The sequence below is a fragment of the Rutidosis leptorrhynchoides genome, chromosome 8 (assembly GCF_046630445.1).
Source record: "Rutidosis leptorrhynchoides isolate AG116_Rl617_1_P2 chromosome 8, CSIRO_AGI_Rlap_v1, whole genome shotgun sequence".
In the NCBI taxonomy this organism is placed as follows: Eukaryota; Viridiplantae; Streptophyta; class Magnoliopsida; order Asterales; family Asteraceae; genus Rutidosis; species Rutidosis leptorrhynchoides.
In genome coordinates this window covers 99564840-99584737 of record NC_092340.1, presented here as the reverse complement: position 1 = coordinate 99584737, position 19898 = coordinate 99564840, and the positions used below count along the sequence as shown (strand labels likewise).

At 34.9% G+C, this 19898-nt stretch overlaps 1 non-coding gene across 1 annotated transcript; it reads right to left on the bottom strand.

Annotated features, from left to right (window-relative positions):
* Positions 1–17730: 17730 nt before the first annotated feature.
* On the bottom strand, positions 17731–17837 carry LOC139865276 (small nucleolar RNA R71). The gene has a single exon (XR_011764801.1). It is a non-coding gene; the product is annotated as a small nucleolar RNA R71 (small nucleolar RNA).
* Between the last annotated feature and the right edge of the window lie 2061 nt (positions 17838–19898).

The window sequence follows — 19898 nt, the reverse complement described above, 5'->3', positions numbered from 1 at the left end:
GTGATCGACACCGAGACCGGTACATGGGTCACGATACGTATTATTTAATTCGAATATTATATATTAAATTATATATGAATCAGTGAACCATCGGACTATTGGACTGCTAACTTTGGACAATTAAAATGAATTAAATTAAAATATTGATTATAACATATGAAACTAAATAATTCTTCAAGCCTGCCACTTGATTTCATCTTAAACCTCATTTGTATCTCGACAATTACCAAGCGTGTTCAAATCTTTCATGATTCTTGAAAACCCCTCAATCGAGAGGATGAACCAACCGCGTTTCATCTATGGAAGAAAAGACTTATGCTCCTGTAAGACTCTCGGAGACTGATTCAACGTTTAACACGCAACAGTGTTAATTTCTTTAGTGTTATTATTACCCAAAATAACTTTGCAATCCCTTTTCAAATTAGCCAATTTTGTCACAGCTCCAGCAAGCCTCGACTTCTTAGAAAGGTTAGTATCGATATATATACACGTTATTCTTTCGCTGTCGTTACCGAAGAATCTTTTATGTACCATCATTAGCGTTTAACCATCTAAAGATACGATTCTCCTGAAACCACCTTAGTTGGATAACCGATGACCCAGATCCGTTAACTTTGAGAATGCTGACGAAGCAGCATGTTGTAGATGGTCTTAATAGCCAAAAGTTGATGATAAAGAACGGAGTATTGGAAATATTCAATAGAAAATTTAGTATTGAAAAGCGGATTATGCGAAATTATGAAGTAAGCCGTGGACAAATCACAAAGAATAAGTTTGACTTCAAAGAATTTAAAAGATTCAGTGCCTGCTGAAATCCTTAGTACATACCCTACTCCTTACTCTAAAACCTTTGCTGACACTATTCTTCATCATCATCCTTCGGCATTAGAAGTTCCAAGATATTATCATATCTTTCATTATAAATATCCTCAATGTTTCTGAAGATATTTTTATAACTATTCTTATCGGAAATCATCTATCTTCTCGCGCTATCTGTATCACATCATAAAAGAAACTGTGTTAGTTTCTAAATTCTGAAACCTTCAAATTTAAAATATGAATGTTTTGAAGTAGTGTTAGGAACTGATGCATGAATTAGTATAATATAATGAAACTTGATCAACTTCATTATATTACAGTAAGTTATGTTAAGTTTCTAATGGAATGTGATGATTCACAGTACCATCATCATGTGCCATGTTACAAGGCTCTTACATTCTATCCAATCTCCAAACATATCAAGAACATATCATCTTGATAGTTCTATCTTTCTGAATATTCTGGTAATTTGACAAATCAAAATCGTGCCATTTCCATTTCTTTCTAAGAGCATCAGCAATGTTCATTCCGAAATTTCATACCTACGAATTCCGGACCCTTGCTCGCTTGACTCGAGAACGGGAAGATATAAAACCCAACAACCACCCAGAATTTACAAACCATGTATATCAATGCAGATAGCAATATAGAGACACGGGAGAATTAGAAACACTATAAACACAAGAGTGTAGTAGGAGTAAATAGATTCTTCTGGTGGAAGATGAAAAAGAAGAACGATAGATGTGAAAATTAAGAGTATATCAAGAATCAGAATAGGATGGAGCATATTGACGAATGTTTAAAATAAGAATTTAGGAGAAAAAGTAGAAGATGTGGGATATGGAAATAAGGAAACGAAGGGGGTAAATTTATAGTGAAATATCTGACAGAGAAATCGAAACAGATTGCCGCATTAAATCAAAGAAAATCCTGATCGCCGAAGAACCAAATCTTATTACATAAGATTTTCTTTAAATCCCATAAATTCCGGAAATCAATCCTAATCATGACATCGGTTAAAACAATTCCATATTCACTCATTTCATTCTTTTGTGATAGCTTCACTCGTGCGCTTCACATGATCGAATCGTTTTATCTATATCTTTCAATAATGATAAAACTTTATTATTACCTCATATTTGTCATGAAAACATTCCTATTGTTATTTATGACAACCTCTACCAAATTTCGGGGACGAAATTTCTTTAACGGGTGGGTACTGTAACAACCCGGAAATTTCCGACCAAATTTAAACCCTAATATCTATATGTTTCCGACACGATAAGCAAAAACATTAATGTTGAGTCTAGAAAGTTTGAAATTTGTATTCGGATAATTAGTTACCCTTTGACCATGCCCGACGATTCACGAACAATTGTTTGTAAATAAATATAAATACAAGTATACATATTGTAATGTATAAATATTAAGGATTAATTTTATGATTACTTAATTAAATATAACATCAAATGCAAGTACAAGTTAAATACTTAAATGATATATTAATAATGATATTATCTTTATAACTATTAAAAGTAATATTAACATCTGTATTATTTTTTTTATAAAATATATATATATATATAATATATGAAGTTTAATGTATTTATTTTGTTAAAATAACTATTAATATTATTGTTATCGTTGTTAATAACATTGTTATTAGTAAATTTTCGATCTTAGCATTTAAGAAGATTACTATTATTATTATTATTTTCGGTTATTTTAGTATTCATTAGTATTATTATTTATTATTATTATTGATTATAGAAACAATACCATTTATGAATATTAAAAATATCATTATTATGATAAGTATTATTATTATTAGGATAATTATTATAAAATGTATTATTCTTATGTTAATATTATCTAGTATAATTAATATTATTAATAAAATTATTATATGCACAATTATATAAAGATAGAAATATCTAAATATATATACAGAATTATAGGATAATATTTAGGAATCAATATGGAATTTGTATTATACTTAAATACATATTATACAGCTATATTTAACTACATACTAATTTTTTTTACGTTTTTTTTTAAAAAGAATCATATTTAATTAATTATTGTATGTAATCAGATAAATAAACAAGATATCTTTGGATTTTTTTTTTCTTGTTTCTATTTATCCCGTGAACACGGGTCCACATCATTACAGCTATTGATTTTATTTTATCCTTTATATTAGATGCTAACTCCCTGATACATGCAATCGAGTGAAACCCAAAATGGAAAATGAAGAAAACGCTGGTTTTATTTTTTATTTTTTTATTTTTTTATTTTGTTCTTAATTCAATTTACCAGATAATCAAATTTGTAACCAATTTCACGGCAACTATCTTTATATAAATCCATGACCTCAGCAAATCGAAATAAAGAACCAAAAATTCAGGAAATAACCCATTACTCTCTGTTCTTGATAATTTTATAAAAATCTTGAAGTTGAATCTTATTTTAAAAATCCATAGATGCCATACTGATCGAAAGCTTTCATTCAAAGAGTCTGGAAATTTTCAATCATCAATTTTTCATATTTATCATGAATTTAAAAATCAAAGTTCAAGTTTAAAAAGTAAATCGATGTGTTCAACCCAAAATTCGAAATAGCTGTTATGTTTTACGTTCAATTAAGAGCACAGAAAGTTTATAAGTGAGATTTAAAACCTTTTTCATGTTGAGATTGAAGTCTAAAATAATCTTAATTGTTGAATCGATGTTTGAGTTCTTAAGCGAGCTATTTCACTGTTTCATATCGATTTTTATTCTTTGTATGACTGATAAATTGAATTAACAGTTATAAACTTATTTAATTTCGTTTGAAAGTCCTAAAATCAAATAAACAATTCACTGATTGAATGATTTTGGTTCTGGTCGAATGGATTATCTTTGGAGAAGATGAAGCTATTTAACATACGGGTTATAAAAATATAAAATCATAATAAATCAGAAAAACAGAAACGCTTGAATGGTTAGAAGTTGTGTTGAGGAACGAGAGGTCTGAGGTTCAATTCCAGGCGTGTGCATTTTTTTTCTCAATAGAAGTGATAGGTTGGGCCGAAAGGAATGTGGGCCGAGTAAATTTATTTAGCTGTTGGGCCAATTTAAATTAACTAATCTATCTTGGGCCGAATTCTTGTTGGGTCGACACATGGGTTATAAAAATTTATTTCGGTATCACAACAGAAACTTATAATCAGAGTGGATGGTTTGAGGTTGTTTCGGGTTAGCATGAGGTCATGGGTTCGAGCCTTGTCTTAGACAATCTTTTTATAAAAACGTTTCAAAAAGGTATAACTTCTTATTTTATTTCTATTATTATTATTATAATTATTATTATTATCATTATTATTATTATTATTATAATTATTATTATTATCTAACTAGCATGAAATATTAAAATTTTGATTATTGTTATTATCATCATTAGCATTAAATAGGATTATTAAGACTATAATTTTTATTAGTATTATTATTATTATTATTAAAATAAGTATTATGAGTATTATTATATTTATTATGAACATAAGTATTAGTATTAAAGTTATTATTATTATTATCATTAATACTTTTATAACAATATTATATATAATTATATATATTAAGATTATTTATATAAATATTTACATAATATAAATTATAGATTTTGAATATAATATTAGACTATATAAATATTAACTATTTTAAATATATACAAATTAAATATATAAGATATATAATTTAAAATAAAATATATAAATTTGATCGATTACAATTACGTGTGTTAATATATATATATATATAAATGTTATAGGTTCGTGAATCCGAGGCCAACCTTATACGTATTCAATGGTGTTATATGTATTTTTACTACAAAATACAGTATGGTGAGTATATAGTCCCACTTTTAAACTCTAAATATTTCGGGATGAGAATACATGTATTTTATGTTTTACGTTATGGACACAAGTAACTGAAAAATATATTCTACGTTGAGTTGTACCACTGGCATACTTCCCTGTAGCTTGGTAACTAATATTTACAGCGGTATTGTAAACGCGAATCCTGTTGATAGATCTATCGGGCCTGACAACCCCAACCGGACTGGACGACCAGTATTCAACGGTTGCACAGTACTTCGTTTCGTGACTACACTTGGTACAGTGTAGTAAGATTTTATAATAAAGGGAATATGCGACGTGATTAAATGTTAAGTATGGTTACCAAGTGCTCAACCACTTAGAATATTTTTATTAAAATGTTTATATATGAAATCTTGTGGTCCATAGTTATAACGCTGCTAGCATCAAACCTATATATCTCACCAACTTTATGTTGACATTTTAAAGCATGTTATTCTCAGGTACGAATTAAGTCTTCCGCTGTGCATTAGCTCATATTAAGGACCTTACTTGGAGTCGATCATCGCGATGGAACCAACTGTTGAAGATTCCGTCCGAGAGGATTAGTCGCGGATGTTTCATAAGGTCCATGAACACAGCTGGTGCATTAGTTAAACCAAACGGCATGACCATAAACTCGTAATGACCGTAACGTGTTCTGAAAGCAGTCTTTGGAATATCATCTTCTTTCACCCGCATTTGATGATACCCGGAACGTAAGTCAATCTTTGAATAAACAGACGAGCCTTGTAGTTGATCAAATAAGTCGTCGATTCTCGGTAGTGGGTAGCGGTTCTTGATGGTAAGTTTGTTCAACTCTCGGTAGTCGATACACAACCTGAATGTACCATCTTTCTTCTTGACAAACAAAACAGGAGCTCCCCACGGTGATGTGCTTGGTCGAATGAAACCACGCTCTAAAAGTTCTTGTAATTGGCTTTGCAGTTCTTTCATCTCGCTGGGTGCGAGTCTGTAAGGAGCACGAGCTATTGGTGCAGCTCCTGGTACAAGATCTATTTGAAATTCAACGGATCGATGTGGGGGTAATCCCGGTAATTTTTTCGGAAATACATCGGGAAATTCTTTTGCAATGGGAACATCATTGATGCTCTTTTCTTCAGTTTGTACTTTCTCGACGTGTGCTAGAACAGCATAGCAACCTTTTCTTATTAGTTTTTGTGCCTTCAAATTACTAATAAGATGTAGCTTCGTATTGCCCTTTTCTCCGTACACCATTAAGGGTTTTCCTTTTTCTCGTATAATGCGAATTGCATTTTTGTAACAAACGATCTATGCTTTCACTTCTTTCAACCAGTCCATACCGATTATCACATCAAAACTCCCTAACTCTACTGGTATCAAATCAATCTTAAATGTTTCGCTAACCAGTTTAATTTCTCGATTCCGACATATATTATCTGCTGAAATTAATTTACCATTTGCTAATTCGAGTAAAAATTTACTATCCAAAGGCGTCAATGGACAACTTAATTTAGCACAAAAATCTCTACTCATATAGCTTCTATCCGCACCCGAATCAATTAAAACGTAAGCAGATTTATTGTCAATAAGAAACGTACCCGTAACAAGCTCCGGGTCTTCCTGTGCCTCTGCCGCATTAATATTGAAAACTCTTCCGCGGCCTTGTCCATTCGTGTTCTCCTGGTTCGGGCAATTTCTAATAATGTGGCCCGGTTTTCCACATTTATAACAAACTACATTGGCATAACTTGCTCCGACACTACTTGCTCCGCCATTACTCGTTCCGACACCATTTGTTCCTTTCGTTCTATTAACCCCTGGCCCGTAGACCTCACACTTCGCCGCGCTATGACCATTTCTTTTACACTTGTTACAAAATTTGGTGCAGAACCCCGAGTGATACTTTTCACACCTTTGACATAGCTGTTTCTGATTGTTGTTATTGTTGCGGTTATTATTGTTATTGGGATGATTATTGTAGTTGCTGTTGTTGTTGTTGTTGTTGTTGTTGTTGTTGTTGTTGTTGGGCCGTTTGTTGTAGTTGCGATTGATGTTGCGATTGTTGGGATAATTGTTGCGATTATTGTTGTAATTGCTGTTGTTGTTGTATTGGTGATTCTTATCACCGTTTTCCTCCCACTTTCTTTTGACTTGCTTCACATTGGCCTCTTCAGCAGTCTGTTCTTTAATTCTTTCTTCAATCTGGTTCACTAGTTTGTGAGCCATTCTACATGCCTGTTGTATAGAGGCGGGCTCGTGTGAACTTATATCTTCTTGGATTCTTTCCGGTAATCCTTTTACAAACGCGTCGATCTTCTCTTCCTCATCTTCGAATGCTCCCAGACACAATAGGCACAATTCTGTGAATCGTCTTTCGTACGTGGTAATATCAAATTCTTGGGTTCGTAACCCTCTAAGTTCTGTCTTGAGCTTATTGACCTCGGTTCTGGGACGGTACTTCTCGTTCATCAAGTGCTTGAATGCTGCCCACGGTAGTGTGTACGCATCGTCTTGTCCCACTTGCTCTAGATAGGTATTCCACCATGTTAACGCAGAACCTGTGAAGGTATGCGTAGCGTACTTCACTTTGTCCTCTTCAGTACACTTACTTATGGCAAACACCGATTCGACCTTCTCGGTCCACCGTTTCAATCCGATCGGTCCTTCGGTTCCATCAAATTCCAAAGGTTTGCAGGCAGTGAATTCTTTGTAGGTGCATCCTACACGATTTCCTGTACTGCTAGATCCAAGGTTATTGTTGGTATGTAGCGCAGCCTGTACTGCGGCTATGTTTGAAGCTAGAAAAGTACGGAATTCCTCTTCCTTCATATTCACGGTGTGTCGAGTAGTCGGTGCCATTTCCTTCAAAATAGTCAAATGGAACAAGTTAATCATACAGAATATTAATAGTAGTTAATAGTATTTCGTAGCATAATATGAACTCATTTATAAAAGCTTTTTCTTCATATTAGCGTTTTATAAGTTTAAATTCGGGTAGTACCTACCCGTTAAGTTCATACTTAGTAGCTAATATACAATTCAACTACTACAATTCTATATGAAAAACTGATTGTAATAATATTTCGCGTTCAAACTTTTATACAATATTTTACAAACTTACAATACCGCTTATTTTACATAAAGCATGAAATATAGCACACAATAACTTTGATACAAGATAGTTGTGAAGATAATTCTAGCTAGTACACAAATCGTTCAGCAAAGGCAATAAAGACACGTAATTCATACGTCCAGAAACAAGTCATGCATTCTGGTTTTACTAGGACTACTTCCCATCCTTGGTCTTGTGGAACATAACCGTTATGGCCGTTGATAAGGCAGCGTGTTGTAACGTCATCAAAGGGACGAGGGTTACGTAATGACCAACAGTCTCGTAATAACCTAAAAACCTCATTTCTTACCCCAATTACCGACTCCGTCACTTGTGGGAACGTTTTGTTTAATAGTTGTAGCCCGATGTTCTTGTTCTCACTTTGGTGAGAAGCGAACATTACTAACCCGTAATCATAACATGCTTCTTTATGTTGCATGTTAGCCGCTTTTTCTAAATCACGAAGTCCTATATTCGGATATACTGAGTCAAAATAATTTCTTAACCCGTTGCGTAAAATAGCATTTGGGTTCCCCGCAATATATGCGTCAAAGTAAACACATCGTAACTTATGGATTTCCCAATGTGATATTCCCCATCTTCCGAACGAAAGCCTTTTATAAACCAAGGCATTCTTGGAACGTTCTTCGAATGTCTTACAAACTGATCTCGCCTTAAATAGTTGTGCCGAGGAATTCTGACCGACTCTAGACAAGATTTCATCAATCATGTCTCCGGGTAGGTCTCTTAAAATATTGGGTTGTCTATCCATTTTGTGTTTTTATACTGTAAAATAGACAAGAGTTAGATTCATAAAAAAAATACTTATTAATACAAGCAATTTTTACATATATCATAAAGCATAAGCACACTATATTACATATATTACACCACACGAATATAACTATCTTATTCCGACTCGCTCGTTTCTTCTTGTTCGGTTTTGGTTCGTTTTGCCAAGTTTCTAGGGATATATGATGTTCCCCTAATACGAGCCGTCGTTTTCCACATTGGTTTAGAAAAACCTGGTGGTTTAGAGGTTCCCGGGTCATTGTTACAACTTAAGGACTTCGGGGGTTGACGATACATATAAAGTTCATCGGGGTTGGAATTAGATTTCTCTATTTTTATGCCCTTTCCCTTATTATTTTCTTTTGCCTTTTTAAATTCAGTTGGGGTAATTTCTATAACATCATCGGAATTCTCGTCGGAATCCGATTCATCGGAGAATTGGTAATCCTCCCAATATTTTGCTTCCTTGGCAGAAACACCATTGACCATAATTAACCTTGGTCGGTTGGTTGAGGATTCTCTTTTACTTAACCGTTTTATTATTTCCCCCACCGGTTCTATTTCTTCTTCCGGTTCCGATTCTTCTTCCGGTTCCGATTCTTCTTCCGGTTCCGACTCTTCTTCCGGTTCCTCTTCGGGAACTTGTGAATCAGTCCACGAATCATTCCAATTTACATTTGACTCTTCATTATTATTAGGTGAGTCAATGGGACTTGTTCTAGAGGTAGACATCTATCACATAATATCAAACACGATAAGAGATTAATATATCACATAATATTCATATGTTAAAAATATATAGTTTCCAACAAAAATGTTAAGCAATCATTTTTAAGGAAAACACGGTCGAAGTCCAGACTCACTAATGCATCCTAACAAACTCTATAAGACACACTAATGCAAATTTTCTGGTTCTCTAAGACCAATGCTCTGATACCAACTGAAATGTCCCGTTCTTATTGATTAAAAACGTTCCATATTAATTGATTTCGTTGCGAGGTTTTGACCTCTATATGAGACGTTTTTCAAAGACTGCATTCATTTTAAAACAAACCATAACCTTTATTTCATCAATAAAGGTTTAAAAAGCTTTACGTAGATTATCAAATGATGATAATCTAAAATATCCTGTTTACACACGACCATTACATAATGGTTTACAATACAAATATGTTACAACAAAATAAGTTTCTTGAATGCAGTTTTTACACAATATCATACAAGCATGGACTCCAAATCTCGTCCTTATTTAAGTATGCGACAGCGGAAGCTCTTAATAATCACCTGAGAATAAACATGCTTAAAACGTCAACAAAAATGTTGGTGAGTTATAGGTTTAACCTATATATATATATCAAATCATAATAATAGACCACAAGATTTCATATTTCAATACACATCCCATACATAGAGATAAAAGTCATTCATATGGTGAACACCTGGTAACCGACATTAACAAGATGCATATATAAGAATATCCCCATCATTTCGGGACACCCTTCGGATATGATATAAATTTCGAAGTACTAAAGCATCCGGTACTTTGGATGGGGTTTGTTAAGCCCAATAGATCTATCTTTAGGATTCGCGTCAATTAGGGTGTCTGTTCCCTAATTCTTAGATTACCAGACTTAAATAAAAGGGGCATATTCGATTTCGATAATTCAACCATAGAATGTAGTTTCACGTACTTGTGTCTATTTTGTAAATCATTTATAAAACCTGCATGTATTCTCATCCCAAAAATATTAGATTTTAAAAGTGGGACTATAACTCACTTTCACAAATTTTTACTTCGTCGGGAAGTAAGACTTGGCCACTGGTTGATTCACGAACCTATAACAATATATACATATATATCAAAGTATGTTCAAAATATATTTACAACACTTTTAATATATTTTGATGTTTTAAGTTTATTAAGTCAGCTGTCCTCGTTAGTAACCTACAACTAGTTGTCCACAGTTAGATGTACAGAAATAAATCGATAAATATTATCTTGAATCAATCCACGACCCAGTGTATACGTATCTCAGTATTGATCACAACTCAAACTATATATATTTTGGAATCAACCTCAACCCTGTATAGCTAACTCCAACATTCACATATAGAGTGTCTATGGTTGTTCCGAAATATATATAGATGTGTCGACATGATAGGTCGAAACATTGTATACGTGTCTATGGTATCTCAAGATTACATAATATACAATACAAGTTGATTAAGTTATGGTTGGAATAGATTTGTTACCAATTTTCACGTAGCTAAAATGAGAAAAATTATCCAATCTTGTTTTACCCATAACTTCTTCATTTTAAATCCGTTTTGAGTGAATCAAATTGCTATGGTTTCATATTAAACTCTATTTTATGAATCTAAACAGAAAAAGTATAGGTTTATAGTCAGAAAAATAAGTTACAAGTCGTTTTTGTAAAGGTAGTCATTTCAGTCGAAAGAACGACGTCTAGATGACCATTTTAGAAAACATACTTCCACTTTGAGTTTAACCATAATTTTTGGATATAGTTTCTTGTTCATAATAAAAATCATTTTCTCAGAATAACAACTTTTAAATCAAAGTTTATCATAGTTTTTAATTAACTAACCCAAAACAGCCCGCGGTGTTACTACGACGGCGTAAATCCGGTTTTACGGTGTTTTTCGTGTTTCCAGGTTTTAAATCATTAAGTTAGCATATCATATAGATATAGAACATGTGTTTAGTTGATTTTAAAAGTCAAGTTAGAAGGATTAACTTTTGTTTGCGAACAAGTTTAGAATTAACTAAACTATGTTCTAGTGATTACAAGTTTAAACCTTTGAATAAGATAGCTTTATACGTATGAATCGAATGATGTTATGAACATCATTACTACCTTAATTTCCTTGGATAAACCTACTGGAAAAGAGAAAATGGATCTAGCTTCAACAGATCCTTGGATGGCTCGAAGTTCTTGAAGCAGAATCATGACACGAAAACAAGTTCAAGTAAGATCATCACTTGAAATAAGATTGTTATAGTTATAGAAATTGAACCAAAGTTTGAATATGATTATTACCTTGTATTAGAATGATAACCTACTGTAAGAAATAAAGATTTCTTGAGGTTGGATGATCACCTTACAAGATTGGAAGTGAGCTAGCAAACTTGAAAGTAATCTTGATTTTATGTAACTAGAACTTGTAGAATATATGAAGAACACTTAGAACTTGAAGATAGAACTTGAGAGAGATCAATAAGATGAAGAAAATTGAAGAATGAAAGTGTTTGTAGGTGTTTTTGGTCGTTGGTGTATGGATTAGATATAAAGGATATGTAATTTTGTTTTCATGTAAATAAGTCATGAATGATTACTCATATTTTTGTAATTTTATGAGATATTTCATGCTAGTTGCCAAATGATGGTTCCCACATGTGTTAGGTGACTCACATGGGCTGCTAAGAGCTGATCATTGGAGTGTATATACCAATAGTACATACATCTAAAAGCTGTGTATTGTACGAGTACGAATACGGGTGCATACGAGTAGAATTGTTGATGAAACTGAATGAGGATGTAATTGTAAGAATTTTTGTTAAGTAGAAGTATTTTGATAAGTGTATTGAAGTCTTTCAAAAGTGTATAAATACATATTAAAACACTACATGTATATACATTTTAACTGAGTCGTTAAGTCATCGTTAGTCGTTACATGTAAGTGTTGTTTTGAAACCTTTAGGTTAACGATCTTGTTAAATGTCGTTAACCCAATGTTTATAATATCAAATGAGATTTTAAATTATTATATTATCATGATATTATCATGTATGAATATCTCTTAATATGATATATATACATTAAATGTCTTTACAACGATAATCGTTACATATATGTCTCATTTAAAAATCATTAAGTTAGTAGTCTTGTTTTTACATATGTAGTTCATTGTTAATATACTTTATGATATGTTTACTTATCATAGTATCATGTTAACTATATATATATCCATATATATGTCATAATATAGTTTTTACAAGTTTTAACGTTCGTGAATCACCGGTCAACTTGGGTGGTCAATTGTCTATATGAAACATATTTCAATTAATCAAGTCTTAACAAGTTTGATTGCTTAACATGTTGGAAACATTTAATCATGTAAATATCAATCTCAATTAATATATATAAACATGGAAAAGTTCGGGTCACTACAAAAATATGGCCGGTTTAAATACGGGTTGGGTCATTACAAGTGGTATCAGAGCATGGTCTAAGTGATTTAGGTGACTTGAGATAGGTGCCTAGACTTAGAATTTTTTGTGTGCTTATTTGCTACGGGACTTGTAGGAGAACGGGTCGGACGGGGACTTGGTTAGTGCCTTAGTGTGTAGGTCAACTAACTAGGGTATTGGCTTGTGTTGTGACATTATTTTTGCGTGTGTTTATGTCACGCTAAATATTTGGTTGTGTTGTTTATATCATCGAGCGAGGCGGTCGTTGTACTAACAAGTTGATACGGCGTGTGTGCATAATAAGGACTTGCAAACCTTGTTACGGGTGCAAATCATGTCTAACAAGTGATGTACGACGAGTGTTTAGCAAGATGGGGCGGTGTTGTGTGTGTGGTTTTATACGTTCGTGGACTAATCGTTTTGTATTCTCTAGAATGACGACGCGAAACGGGATGGAGACGAATGACGAGGAGTTTAACGCTAGAGTTGCGGCCGCTGTTGCAGAGTAAATGGGTGCGTTTCGAGAAGAAATGGATAGGAAGTATTCCGAATTTCAAAGTAGTAGTGAAATGGAGCGTTGTCTTAAGAGCTTCATGAGGACTAAACCCCATGTATGACGGGAAACCAGATCCTTTGGTAAGCACAACTTAGATTTCGGATGTCGAAGGGTGTTTTCGTACTATTGATTGCCCTCCCGAGAAGAGGACAAGACTCGCTACTAGCTTGTTGCGGGGTAGGGCGAAGTATTGGTTGGATGGTAAGATTGATCTTGTCGGTGGTGAACCGTTTATGGCATTATCGTGGGACGAGTTTAAGAAGGAATTCTCCGAGGATTTCCGGACGCAAGCCGATTTGGTGGAATTGCGTGATGAGTTGCGAAATTTACGATAAGGATCTATGGACTTGAATACTCTCAAGACGACCTTTATGGCGAAGGCTCGTTTTTGCCCGGAGTATATGGGAAATGATCGTATGTTGATGGAAGATTTCTATCTAACCTTGAATGATGACTTGAAGAACAAAATTAGCCGGGGTCACGCGAAGTCATTTGTGGAGTTATTCGCGGTGGCTAGGGATTTTGAATCGTATTCGCGATCAAAGATTAGTGAACCTTCAAGTGAGAGAAGGGTTGTTTCATATGGTGCTCCAAGTAAGAGTACTAAGGGTGCAAGTGTGAGCACGGGTGGTACACGGACGAGTATATCGGATTCTAGTGCGTCTAGATGTTACAATTGTGGCGTGAGGGGTCACAAGTCTTGAGAATGTTCGGTGCCAAAGGGTGATGGCAGGGTGTGCTTCAATTGCCAAGAAGAAGGGCATCGTAAGTCGGAGTGTCCCGAGTTAGCAGGGACGGGTGTGGCGAGAAGACGTTAAGGTACTTTTCGTTTTAATAAATATGTCCTTTGATTATTTATTAACATGTGCCGATTGAGTTCGGGTTTGTTAAATGCCTTGTGTTATGCATAATATTGATATGGGTGACGTTCCTAATGGAATTACCCTGCGGTGACGTTTTAATTTAATGGGCGAGGGGCGTAAGACTTGGTGTAACCAAGCATTCCTTAGTGTTGAGAAGTGTTTTTACCAAGCCATAGGTATGGTTTTTGGTGTTCGGTCATTAAGCGCGTGTTCGCTTTTGTGTTGAAGTTGATGAACCATGAGGTTCGACGGGTGGATAAAACCCTAAGGATCGAGTGTTTGATCTCGATGTATGTCGGTAATGGAGTCTACGTGACGCGATGTTAGGTGCCTCTTTCATACCTACTAGCGTGGTATTCGACTCCGATGGTATTGCGGTTGCATTGTACTTAGGGTACCGGAGAGAAACCCTTAGGTACATGAGTGACTAGGTGGAAATTTGACAAGTTAGAGCAATCGGAAGATTGCAAGATTTAAGTTTGTGTAATTGTGGCAAACTCTTCATTCGAAGTGTTTAAGGGTAGGTTAAAATCCTTCGTTTGCTCAAGGTTGGAGCAAGGTATCGTGATGGGTATGTTATGGAATACAAGATGGATGGATCTTGTTTTTCTTTAGCATGATGGTTGTATGAGTCTCGGTGAGACGGAGACGGACTCGACGTTGACTAAATCAACAATGAGTGAGTAGTGGATTCGCGTGATACCTTTATCTCGATGATGTGGTTATGGAACGGAGTTCTAAGTGGGGGAGTTTGAACTCTCGTACGAGGATGTTCTAGTGTGTTGATATTGGACGATGCTCGTATGGATTCGGAGCTAACGTTGAGACCTATGTTGGTCGATTGTGGTAAAAGTACGGTTTGGAATAAATTGTACTTATGGTTTTGGATTTAAATTACCGCCAAGGTGGTAATGTGGTGAATCTCTTTGAGAGATAATGGACGTATTTAACGAGAAGATGAGATCCCTCGGTTAAGGGATGCGCGTGTCGGATTCTCTTCTAGAGAATTATTGTTTTGTGCCTATGTGCGATATAGGTGTTTCTTGCTCGATTGTGGTGGTGTTATGTACACGTATGATATTGCTAAATTATATTATATCTCTCTCGCAATATCGTGTGAAATACTCTCGAATCAAGGATAGTTAAGGCGGTTTCTACAAGTAATGCACAAGGATATGCAAATTGTATCGAAAAGTGGTTTATAAAGGGTTTTGATGAAATTATGATCGTTTTATAAGTTGTGATATCATAATAGTTGATCCCGATACAAGTTATGGTCAACTTAGCGCTCTAAAATGATAAAACAAGGCTTCAGATATGTTGGACTCCATCCAAAATGATTGAGACTCCATCCAAATTAAGGGAGAACATAAAAAAACGAGACAGTAAACTCTAGTTGATCTGGACGCCGACCAAGCAATTGGGACGCCGTCCCACTCTTCACATTTGGACGCCGTCCAAGAAATGGGACGTCGTCCAAGTCCTTTAGTACTGGATGCCGTCCAGAATCTGGGACGCCGTCCAGAATCTGGGACGCCATCCAGAATCTGGGACGCCGTCCAGTAGTAGGTTTCAGCCTACTTTTGCTTTTTGAGCCACTTTTACCACTTTAAAAGTGAATGATTGAGAGACCAGTTGGGAAACACGATCAAATCAGTTCTGGAGACAAATTTAGGAGCAATTTTGGAGAACTCCAAGCTCTTAGAAGAGGTCTAACTATCAAGAATCAAGATTCAAATCCTTCTCAATCCAAGATTCATTCTTCTAGTAGGTTGATTTCTTGTTCTCAAACAATGAATTCTTCTTATCATTTGATTGTTATTGTGTTTGTTAATATGATTGTTGGCTAATTTCATAATGTTTGTCTAGATTAATAACCAAGGTATTGGATGTAAACTTATTAATTGAATGTAATTTGTGTGATAGTTTTAATGCTTGAATCAAGAACATGCTTATTGATGTTAAAAATCATTTGTATCTAGTTAATTGATATGTTGTTGATAAAGAGAACTCTTGTTGATTTATCATATTGATTTACAATCAACTTGTCTTAGATTGATTGCTTACTAAACCGGACCAAGGGGGTAAATTAGATTCAAATGATTAGACGATATAGGGATGAATTTGTATGCAACGAACGTTTGTACAATTATTGATAACTATGAACATAGAAGTCAAGTTTCAAGCCTTAGAACTAGCTAAGTTATCCGATTACAAATACAAGAACTGTAGTGAAAAGGGAACCCTTGATCTTGTAATTGTGTTTGCATATTTGCTAAAGAGAACTCTTGGTGAATCTAATAGGTAACTTACATACAAAGTCATTCAATCGGGCCTTAATATCAAAACTTACATTCAATACCGAGGGTAAAAGATCTAGATAAACATTTTGTCTCTTAGATTTAATTCAAACTATCTTTACTTGCTTTATTTACAATTGTTTAAAACTAAAAATACCAAAAACAGTTCCTTTACTTATAAAACTAGAAATCCTCTTGATTCGCCCATCGTTAAAGGACAAAACCAAAATATTTCATACCTTTCAATTTCATTAACTTAGTTAATCATAATATAGTTTCTAATTGTAGTTTGATACGTACAAATGTCCTTGGAACGATACAAGGACTAAACCATTATCTATACTACTACATGATCGGGTACACTGCCCGTAGTTGTGTAATAGTTCTAATAACCGGTATTTTTCCTAATATAAATCATATGACACGTTTTGCACATCAAGTTTTTGGCGCCGCTGCCTGGGACAGTTTTGTGTCAAAATAGAATTATTAACTAATTTGTGATTAAGTAGTTTCTTAATTCTTTTTAAATTATTAATAGTGTTTGATTTTTAAACTTATAGAATCGGTGCGTTTAATAGTTTTATTAGTTGTGTGATTGACAAATTTTAGGTTGCATATGCCACATACCTGAAGTTCAGATTCTCCATTACTTACACTGCTTACAGAACTTGATAGAAAGCTTGGTAGAATCCCAAAAGAAGTACTTGAACTTTTTGAATCTTCATCAAAGCAAGAAACTTTCGATTCAGAATCAAGTACAACCAAGCCACGATATTCTGAATTTGGTGAACCCGTTCATCCTCCAAATTTTGAAATGGAAGGAGAGGCAATACCGGTGGTACCAAGATAATCAATGGCGGCCAAGATGAAGACAACCCGAACCGGACAAGGAAGTGCAATTATTCAGACACCTGGTGAGGTAAAATTTGAAATAAAAGGACCTATTCTCCAAATGATTAACAATAGATGTCAATTTGGTGGTGGTCCGAATGAAGATGCAAACGAGCATATTCATCTTTTTCAAGAGATATGTCTTATATTCAAGCTTCAACCGGACACTGATCAAGCCATATTTTTAAGACTTTTTCCATGGACACTCTACGGAGTTGGTTAGATTCATTGCCCGAGGCTACGATAGAAACTTGGGATGGTATTTTGGAAAAATTTCTTAAGAAATATTTTCCAGCTTCTAAGTCCGCGAGACTCCAAGAAGAAATTACCCAATTTTGTCAAAAGCTGATGGAAACCTTCTATGAAGCATGGAATCGATTTTCCAAAATGCTAAGAGGTTGTCCAAACCATGGTTTGGATACCTTCCAAAAAGTTCAAATCTTTTACAAGGGTTGTGATGTTGCAACCAGAATTTCCATTGATCAAGCGGTCGGAGGTTCACTCATGGACAAAACTGAGCAAGAAGCTTATGAGATAATCGAGAAGCAAGCCGATTATTCTCATGAGTGGCATCAAGAACAACCAATTACTCGTCATGCTCAAGTCCAAAGCGCAGGTGCTTATGATGACCTTAGTTCCCTAAGTGTGAAAATAGACGGTGTTGCTCGAAACATGGAAAAGATCAACAAGGAAATCCATAGTATGAAGGTAGGTTGTGAATACTGTGGTGGTCTCCATTTAGGAAAAGATTGTGATGCTGGTTTAACAATGGCTCAGAAAGAAGAAGTGGCTTTCATAAGCCAAAGAAATAATAATCAATTTCAAGGAAGAGCCCAATTTAACCGGAACTTCACCCATACAACCCTCAAGGTCAAAATTCTAATTACCAACAAGGGTCAAGTAATGGGTTCCAACAACAATCTCCGGGTTTCTATCAAAAATCTCAAAACGAAGAGAAAAAGTCAAATATGGAGAGTTTGTTGGAGAAGTTAATTGAATCTCAGACCCAGCTTGTTACCAATATAAGCCAAACAAACGAGAAAAACGAACACCAATTCAAAAACCAACAAGCTGCAATTCAGAATTTGGAGAAGCAAATGAGTGGTTTGGCTAGTTTACTTAGTGAAAGAAAACCAGGGAGTTTACCGGGCGATACTAATAAGAACCCCCGAAATGAGCACGCCAATGTTATCACCACACGGAGTGGTCTAACATATGAAGCTCCAATAATGCCCGAAGATTCTAATTTCAGTGTTCCGTTGAACAAAAATGATGAACCGGTTAAGGAGCCGGAACAAGTGGTTGAGAAGGAAGAACAGGAGAAACCCATAGTGAAGCCATATCAACCACCGCTCCCATACCCAAGGAAACATCAACAAGAAAGGCTCGAAGCCGAAAGGTCAAAATTTCTAGATATGTTTAAAAAAATTAACATAAATATGCCTTTTATTGATGTGATTTCAGGTATGCCCAAGTATGCTAAGTTCTTAAAAGACTTACTTACTAACCACAAGAAGATGGAAAGCGTTTCATCGGTCACTTTAAATGCTAGATGTTCAGCGCTGGTGTCCAATACACTTCCCGAAAAGCTTCAAGATCCGGGTTGTTTCACTATTCCATGTCTAATGGGTGACCTTGATTGTATGAGGGCATTAGCCGATTTGGGGGCTAGTATAAATTTAATGCCCTATTCGATGTACCTAAAATTAGGCCCTGGGGAACTCAAGACCACAAGAATGGCTATTCAACTAGCTGATCGCTCCATAAAATTCCCTCGAGGAATAATAGAGAATATGTTAGTTAAGACAGGGAATCTGATTTTTCCAGCAGACTTTGTGGTGTTACACATGGAAGTTGATGAAAGAATACCAATTATTTTGGGTCAACCAATTTTAAATACTGCTAGATGTGTCATTGATGTTTATGACCAGCAGTTGACCCTTAGAATTGGTGAAGCTAGTGCGACTTTTGCAATTGACAAGTCATTGAAATATCCAGAATCTTCAGATGATACTTGTTATTTTATGCAAAGTATAGATTCACATTATGAGTTCTTGCAGGAATTTCCCGAATCGGATGAAACAGGTGTATACGATTTGGCGAGTGGAGATGAAGAATTTCTTGAAGAAGAAATGGATGTGATGGCCACATTGATGGCAAATAGGTATGAACCAACTGAGGAGGAGTTAGAACAACTGAACAAAGATAGCGAGTATCAGAGTAAACCCTCAATTGAGGAACCTCCAATTTTGGAGCTTAAGCCGCTCCCTGATCATCTTGAGTACGCTTTCCTTCAGGAAGATTCGAAGCTTTCGGTAATTATTTCCTCACTTCTTTCTAAACATGAAAAAGAACGTCTTGTTTCCTTGTTACAGGCCCACAAACAGGCTATTGCATGGAAAATCCATGATATAAAAGGAATTAGTCCTTCTTATTGCACTCACAAGATCTTAATGGAAGAAAATTCCAAACTAGTG